The following is an 8479-nucleotide window of genomic DNA, read 5'->3' as shown; positions in this document are numbered from 1 at the left end:
TATTTCAGGAGTTTATATATAAATCGTTGTAGGAATCCAGATGGTAAGAAGAGGCCCTGGTGCTATACCACCACCACCATGACGTGATGGCGGTATTATGGCATTCCTCAGTGTCCAGAGACAGCATCAAAAAACCCTTGGAAGATGCGGGGGGAGAATACAGCTGTGCTACAGAAGCACAAAATACAATGGAAGGTGGTCATTTGTGTTGTAAAAATCTCTATTAAAACTCTGTTCAGGATCATCGATTGTTTACTGATCTTGTGTGCTTGCTGCAAATCTTTCTCAGTCATGGGTAGAAAGTAGGTCCTTTTGATCACAGGGGAACTGACACTGAAGGTTTTAATTCTGCTGATTGACAAATCAGAGAGTTCTAGTTTTCCTTTTATAGGTAAGTAAATATAAGAACATATCAGAAATTGACACAACTAAAGTTATACTGTAAAAATCAAACTACTGGGCACTACATCTCTTATTGCATGTATTGGCAGGGTGGGGGAAAGTGAAATCTAACTCAGAAAAATTACATTTGAATAAATTTTAGAGCTGTATGTGAAGGTTTTTCTTCCCTAATACAAACACATGCAGCATGCAGAAGTGAAATTGAAATGCAAGTACCATCTGTTGCATGAAGTCATTCCAGACACACTTAGAAATGCCTTCTGGTCTTCTCAAACATTCCTGTGACTGCTTACTAATCTCTCTGATTTTTCTAACTTACTTTTATCTATTTCCTGAAGGTTATGGGGTTTTGGGGGAAGTGGGGGTGGGGTGTTTGGTGTTTTTTTTTTTTAATTTAAATACATAAATGAAATTAAGGGACTGATTTCTGCTGTTCATTACAGATGCTGATATGTCAATGCGGTCTTCAAGTCAAGAGAAGTGCTATCGAGAGAGAGAGGCTTGGATTACCATGGAACACTTTCCTTTACTGTCATAGGAAAGAAATGCCAAGCCTGGAGCTTGGTGATGCCACACCATCACAACAAAACAGCAGGGGATTTCCAAAGTCTGTATGTTTGTTTTGCATTCATTGTGTTATGCTAGCCAGTTGCTTTTCCTTTCCAGGCAGTTGCCTTACAGTACTTAAAAGTAGAAGGGAATGTGCTTGATTAAAAAAAAATAATGTGTCCAAACATTAAAAATGACCCTTTAGTAATTTTTTCACAAAATTTAAATTGTGGACTAAATGTAAATGAATAGGGCCCCTTTAAATTGCCCTTAAAAAATTTAAGAGTTGTCATTACTCTTCAAGAACACATTGAAGAGCAGCCATTCAGACATATGGCAAAATAGCTGTCTGCTTTCCAAAACTGTCTCTTTATAAATATTTGAGAGAGCTGCAATAGCTTTTAAAGTGCTTTGGAGAGTTACAGATGGAAGAATTGAACAGCTTGACATTTATCGGTGTCCTGGACTATATTTTATATGGCAAATCAATCACAATGGCTAGCAAGCCTACCCTTAATTGTAAACTAGAGTGGAAATGATAAGACTAATATAATTAATTTAACTGACTCCTCTCCTTTTCAGCTTTCTCATCTGTCGTTTTTCCACAAATCCTTCCAGTGTATCATTATTTCTTCCCACATAACTCTCTGTTCAAACGTGCCAACAGCTCATCTCTTATTTTCTGTTCCATCCCAAATCACATTTTTTTATCAACATTTTTTTGTGTGTGTGAAATGTTTCTGTTTGTGAAACTGTTGGAGATTTTGTGACTGTTCTGATTAAAGATGGAAAAATTAATTGAGCTGTTTAAAATTCTTGGGGAGAGGAAGACCATTCTCCTCACTGTCCCATCCAGCCTTCATTGTGCAAACACTTATGTGGGGAAATGTTCACTGAATTCAGTAGAAGTATTGCCAGACAGGAATCCCTACTCAAATTCACATGCATTCATGGGTCCTTGGAAGTAAAATTATAAGGGACTCATTTGTTGTTTTCTCAAACTCTGACAATGCAAAAAAAATCTTTTTAATTTTATGCTAAGCTCCTACATACGAAAGATATGGTTCAGTTCAAATGTCAATTAAAACAAATTGGATAATTTCTGCAGTTGCATATATAGAATCATAGAATTGTTTGGTTTGGAAAAGGCCTTTAAAGGTCATCTAGTCCAACCCCACTGCAATAAGCAAGGACGGCTTCAAGTAGACTCAGTTACTCAGAGGCTCATCCAACATGACCTGGAATGTTTCCAGGGATGGGGCATCTACCACCTCTCTGGGCAACCTGTGCCAGTGTCTCACCACCCTCAGTGTGAAACATTTATTCCTTAGATCTAGTCTAAAGCTACCCTCTTTTAATTTAAAACCATTACCTATTGCAGCTTGCTAAAAAGTCTGTCCCCATCTTTCTTATCGGCTGTCTTTAAGTACTTGCAGGCTGCAAGAAGGTCTCCCTGGAGCCTTCTCTGCTCCGGGCTGAACAACACCAACTCTCTCAGCCTGTCCTCAGAGGAGAGGTGTTCCATCCCTCTGATAATTTTTGTGTCCCTCCTCTGGACCTGCTCCAACAGGTCCATGTCTTTCCTGTGCTAAGAGCTCCAGAGCTGGATGCAGGACTCCAGGTGGGGTCTCACCAGAGCAGAGTAGAGGGGCAGAATCCCCTCCCTTGACCTGCTGGCCACGCTGCTTTGGATGCAGCCCATGACAGGGTTGGCCTTCTGGTCTGCGAGTGCACATTGTTGGCTCATGTCCAGCTTTTCATCCACCAGTACCCCCAAATCCATCTTGGCAGGGCTGCTCTCAATGCCTTCATCCTCCAGCCTGAACTGATCCTGGAGGCTGCCCCGACCCAGGTGCAGGACCCTGCACTTGGTCTTGTTAAACCTCATGAGGTTCACATAGGCGAGTGGCTTGGCAACTACATCAGCCAATTTGCTCAGGACTCTGGGATGCATCTCATCAGATCCCACAGACTTAGGTATGTTTCCTCAGGTGGTCACAAACCTGATCTTGTCTTACAGTGGGATGTTATATGTTATATTCATTACGTGTTCTAATGAATGTCAGTGAAGAGGAATACTATGTCATCGGGCATTATTCATCCAGTTGAAAGATTTGTACAGCCTGTGGTTAAGAGTCTACAAAGAGTGTTGGGTTTTATTAAGAATGAAATGGGCAGTTATACTGATTGTTGGGCATGTCCTAGACTCTGTCAGCACCCAAACAACGTCTTGGCACTGTGTGAGACCATGCTAGCTAGCATGGGCCAGAGCCATGCCAAGGAATGTGCTAACAATTGAACAGTTTGCACCATCACAGAATAGTGTGCAAGCCCAGGCTCTGGCCATGATTAGTTTCCTAGCATAGATATAGTCTTTGTCCCCTCTTCAACAGACAAAGGACATCTTGATACTGAAATCATTACTGGTCGGGCTGGAAGGACTAGGATTACTGCAAGAACATTCCAGCATTGGGATGAATGGGGGACAAGGAAAAGACTACTATGTATTTATTCAGGGAGTTAGTAGTACATCCAGCTCTGGGCATGGACACACATCACCCTCTGAGATGTGTTGTAGATGTAGTTGCTGAGGTGAAGACCATCTTCTGTGTGTACTGCTGAGCCAACAAAAAAAAGTATGGTCCTGGCACCGTGGCACATCACATTAAAAGCCTGGCAAGAGTGGCAGATGACTTAGAATTGAGAAGCGCACCAGGGCAAGGGAGATGCTACAAGGCACAAGCACAGCTTAATAAAATGGAAGCAAATTCAGAAACGAACAGAAACCCTTGCCCTTCCTCAAGTTCACAGAAGCAAAACTCTCAATGAAGGGGAAGGGAAAGGGAAAGGAGAAGAGGAAGGTAAAATTCTCTGAAAAATGACAGTATGGCTAACAAAACGAAGGGAGAGAAGTTGTGTGTCACAAAAATTATTCAGAACAGGACAATCCAGGAGGTCTTTTTTTCAGGATTGGTAATGTATTAAGTTTAAAGATGATTATATTTCTTGTGCTGTGGGTGGTTTTACATCCCCTAATGAATTATTTTATACTTACTTCTAGAGCAGATCATGCCCCATTCTGATTTTCTTTAGGCAAAGGACTCAAGGATTCTGTTTCCTTGTGTTTTGGCATCTATTTTTCTCCTCCCATAACAGATGCCATGGAAGAGAGGAAATTGTGATAATTTTGCAGCCTAATGTTTAATACATTAGTGGAGAGATTTCTCATATCCTACCTAAAACATTTGCAAAGATAGTGGCAAAGTTGACTCAGTGCACTTAGTTTATATTTTTAGTTGGTCCCTATGGATGATGTACATAGTTACACTAGCTTGTTTTTCTAGTTTATATTTGAGCTATATACTAATTTACTAAATACAATGTAAATGATAAACACTTAGAAAAAGGTGCATCTCATAAAAATCTAAGCAAAAGTCATGCCAATACCTGTAATTATTTTATTTGTAATGCTAACAAAGAGTAATTAGCTCATCTTTCAGTTGCCATAGTTATTCTTTCTTGCCATCCAGCATTTCATTAAACTAATTAGCAAGAATCTCTGTCTCTGTGTACAACATGTATCACCGAAAGAGTTCTGCTTAATACAGGTTATCTTAGTACAGGTTATCTGCACAACACAAGGCTTTTCTTCTCAGAGGCCACTGCTGAACTCTGGATGCTATGGGCAGATTTTCACAGAAAAGCTGATGTGCTTGCAAAGAAACACCAAAGAAAACTGAATCCTAGTGGTTCCAATTTAATAAATCAGCTAAATAGAGGCAAGGAATATTTAATATAGTAATGGCAAGCACATTGTAAAATTATGAGATATTTATGCTTTATGTTTATTTATTATACTTATTTAAATCTGTGTACACAGTAGATTTTGAGATTTCTGACAATCCCCGGGTTATCGTACTATTTTCCAGTGATACCTGATAATTCTAACTTCCCACATTGACAGTATGACCGACTCCCTCCAATCCAACAGTTTTCAATAGAAAGTGACACCGACCTCTCTGAAACTGCTGAGCTAACTGAGGATTACGATGTATTTGATCCTGCAAGACCTTGACCAAAAATTACCCTTGTCAGAGGTATGAAGGCAGAGTCATTTTGACAAGATTTTCTCTTTGTTACTTTGTCCTTTTATTTATACTGCAAATACATTGAATGGCTATATGTTTTAAAGACATTTCTTCCATCTGCTGTAGGAAGTGGTGCAGCCCAGTTAGAGTGCATCAAAAAATGAAATTGTTAGTGCTGAGGGTATAACATCCCAACTGCAAGCGTTTTAGGGGTTACAGTGAGCATCTGTGGTCATGTTCTGTAGTCTGGATGCCTGTTAGCAACTGGAGAGCTCATGGATTGCTTATGGAGCACATCTGCCAGTTTGATTTAATCTAAAACAAACCTGACTCATGCATTTCAAAACAGCTTCACCACATGAACCAAAGTGCTCTTCCAAACCGGGCTCTGGATCTGAACTAAAACACTGTCGTAGATGTAGTCAAAGCTGCTCACAAAAAAAGGATATTTAAAAACACCGGATAAGCCAGCGCAAAAAGGTGATAGGGAACTGTTAAACAAAAAAAAAAAAAGAAAATTGAGGGTGACAGAGCACTGGAACAGGCTGCCCAGAGGTTGTGGAGCTTCCTTCTCTGGAGACCTTCAAAACCCGACTGGACGCATTCCTGTGCAACCTGCCTTAGGTGATCCTGCCTTGGCAGGGGGCTTGGACCAGATGATCTCCAGAGATCCCTTCCAATCCCTACCATTCTGTGATTCTGTGAAAACATTCCCTTTGAATAGTGCAATAGAAAAAATTTCTCAAACTTGGTCTTTGTTATACAGATGTGTTTATGTTTGGAATTATTTATGATTGTCCACCTGGACAATACATTGCACTACTGAAAAGTAGGAGGGAACACAGACTGTGCTATGGTCATTGTTGCTCTTTGGAGGATGCATCCCCCTGACTATCAAATGCACTCATTTTCCCCACTTGTCTCAGACTCTGAAAGAACTTGTAGAAAGTGGATTTGACTGTAATGTGGGTAGATGCTGAGATAGGAAATGCACTAAAAATAATTTAGGAAAGATCTAAGTCCAATTTGCAGCTAATATAGTGAATGGGGGTTAAATTCAAAGTTTCATACATATTCCTAACCTAATACTACCTTCCGACTATAAACAGCTGGTATGTTTCCCTCACAAAGAAATCCTTCGTCCTTCAGCTCTGTAGTATGAAGTTCTTCATCCTAACCCACGGACTGTGCTTGTCTTTATCCTTATTGCAAGTCTGTAGAAAGTACATTGCTCTTAGAAGTTTGTTTTTCTAGTTCTTTGGTCCTGTCAACATATTCACTGATTTCCTGCATTATTGTTTGACTGTATTTCAAGTTTCTGCTTAATGCTCTAAGCAAATCAAAATTCTCTCTTAGCCATTGTAGTTCAGTTCTTAGATAATTACTCAGGTGATATATGCTTTATCCTCCATCTAAAATAAGAGAGCTGAAAGGTACACACCATGCCTTGTCCTTCATTTTCCAGTGCTCGAACTTGACTGCACACCACATTATGCCATTCTTTTTTCTGCCAGTTAGGAAGACAGGTTGTAGAAAATGACCACCCCATTACAAGTCTTGACTCCTGAATGATGTAAAAGATCCGTCCAAAAACTAATTAGCCATTGCTAATAAAAAATAACCCCAGAGACATTATGAGGGTTCAGGAGCCAGACCTGAGAGCCATGCAAGTGGGCAGACCACTTGGATGCACAGAGGTCCGGCACCAAGGAGTGCTTGCTGTGCATGTGTGTGTAGGGGTGTGACCAAATAAAGTTTATAAGAGAATGAACTTGAATGGGTATGATCAACTCCTTTAGACATTTTGTAAATGAAATCAACTTCTCCTTCCATGTGTTTTTTTACATTGTCTCCTTCAGTGCAGATTACAATGCAGTGCAATGGTAGCTGCAGATAAACTCGTGTCAGCACCTGAGCTGCTGCTGCTGCTGCAGAAGACTCACTAACTCCTGTTGAGCACTGCGCTAGTGCCGCTCCACCACTTCAGGAGAGGAGTCTGTAAGTTGTCTGGATTTCAGTAATCGTGAAATATTATACATGAACATATTATCTCAGTCAAGCTCAGGAGTGTCTGTGCCAGATGCTGTTAAGGCAAATTACTTTAGCTGCTGTATCTTGTTGATGTGACTACTCTGCTTCTTACTCCAGAGCAGAGTTCAAAGCTCTTTTGGGTGAATCACATGCCTGGGAGAGGCAGGTACAGGGAGGACAGGGAGGATTGTAAATGAAGAAAAGCAGTCTGACTCATTACATACTGTTTGCAGAAATAACCCCTCACATTGTTCTGTAAAAATATGAAATAAAAATATGAAAAGTAATGAAATTAAATGAATTGAAGAATGAAATGACATGAAATAAAAGGCCAATCTTAGCTCCTGGCTGCCTCTAGAGCTTTTATGCCTTTATAGCATACAGATTTACGATATTTGTATAACAGATAGGGAGAAGACTTCCCTAGGCAAAGTTCAGGTTATGCTATTTATTTGCTCTTGTACAAGCTGTGGTGATGTATTCACTGCACTTCTGTGCCTCCTTTTTGCACATTAGTGGTTACTGCTGTACTGTCACTAGCATATTTACATTCTTTCTTCTTCGGGGAGACAGTAGGAGACCTTTAGTTTGTCTTGTCCAAGACAGTTTTGTCCAATACGCACTCACTATGTCTTGGTTGTGCTCTGCCTAGGAAACTTGCTGTCTTTGTTGCAGTTTCTAGTTACCCTTCGTGGACTAAGAACATGATGGGAATCAACTGATCCTGGGAATGGACTGCCCTCTCCTGGAAAATAGTATGAATATTTGAAATATGAGATTCCAAGTCATACATTAAAATTATATTAAATTTTAATAATAAAAAAATTAATATAATCCATTATAAATTACTGTAAACTAGCACTCAGATAAGTAGCCAAACTGATGGCTTGTTCCCCTCTTTCAGTATGCTCTGTATTTCAGTGCATTCTACAATAAGAGCAGATGAAGCACCCATTCAAAACATGCCATTCTCTGTGTAGCTGAATCTCACACCTATTTCTAGGTCTCATAGAGGTTGTATTGTTCTAGGTCTTTTGTGCTCTCAACAATTTCACTGACCTCCTGCATTATTAATGGCCATACTTCCAGTTTTCTTTCAGGGCCTCCCATAGGTCATGAAGATGTCAAGCTGAACTGTGGGAGACAGAGATTCTCCATAGGCAGGCTTTGGACTGTGAATGCCTTTCAGACAGCAGTATGTGGCTCTTGTAGTCTCCATGCTCTGGAATTTACTCAACAGTCATCACAGCAATTGCCAAGCATGAGGATTATTTTCTCCTCCAGATGCTATGCAGGCAAAAGAACAGAGCTAACGAAGAACCCTTCTGTTTTAGAGGTTTCTTGTACTCGACAACCAGCATTAGGCAGGATTTTTGCAGGGTCTGGTTTGGTGGAAAAGGAAGAGACTT

The sequence above is a fragment of the Phaethon aethereus genome (genome assembly GCF_964289735.1).
Source record: "Phaethon aethereus genome assembly, chromosome: 3".
Classification (NCBI taxonomy): Eukaryota; Metazoa; Chordata; class Aves; order Phaethontiformes; family Phaethontidae; genus Phaethon; species Phaethon aethereus.
Note: the sequence above shows the minus strand (reverse complement) of the source record.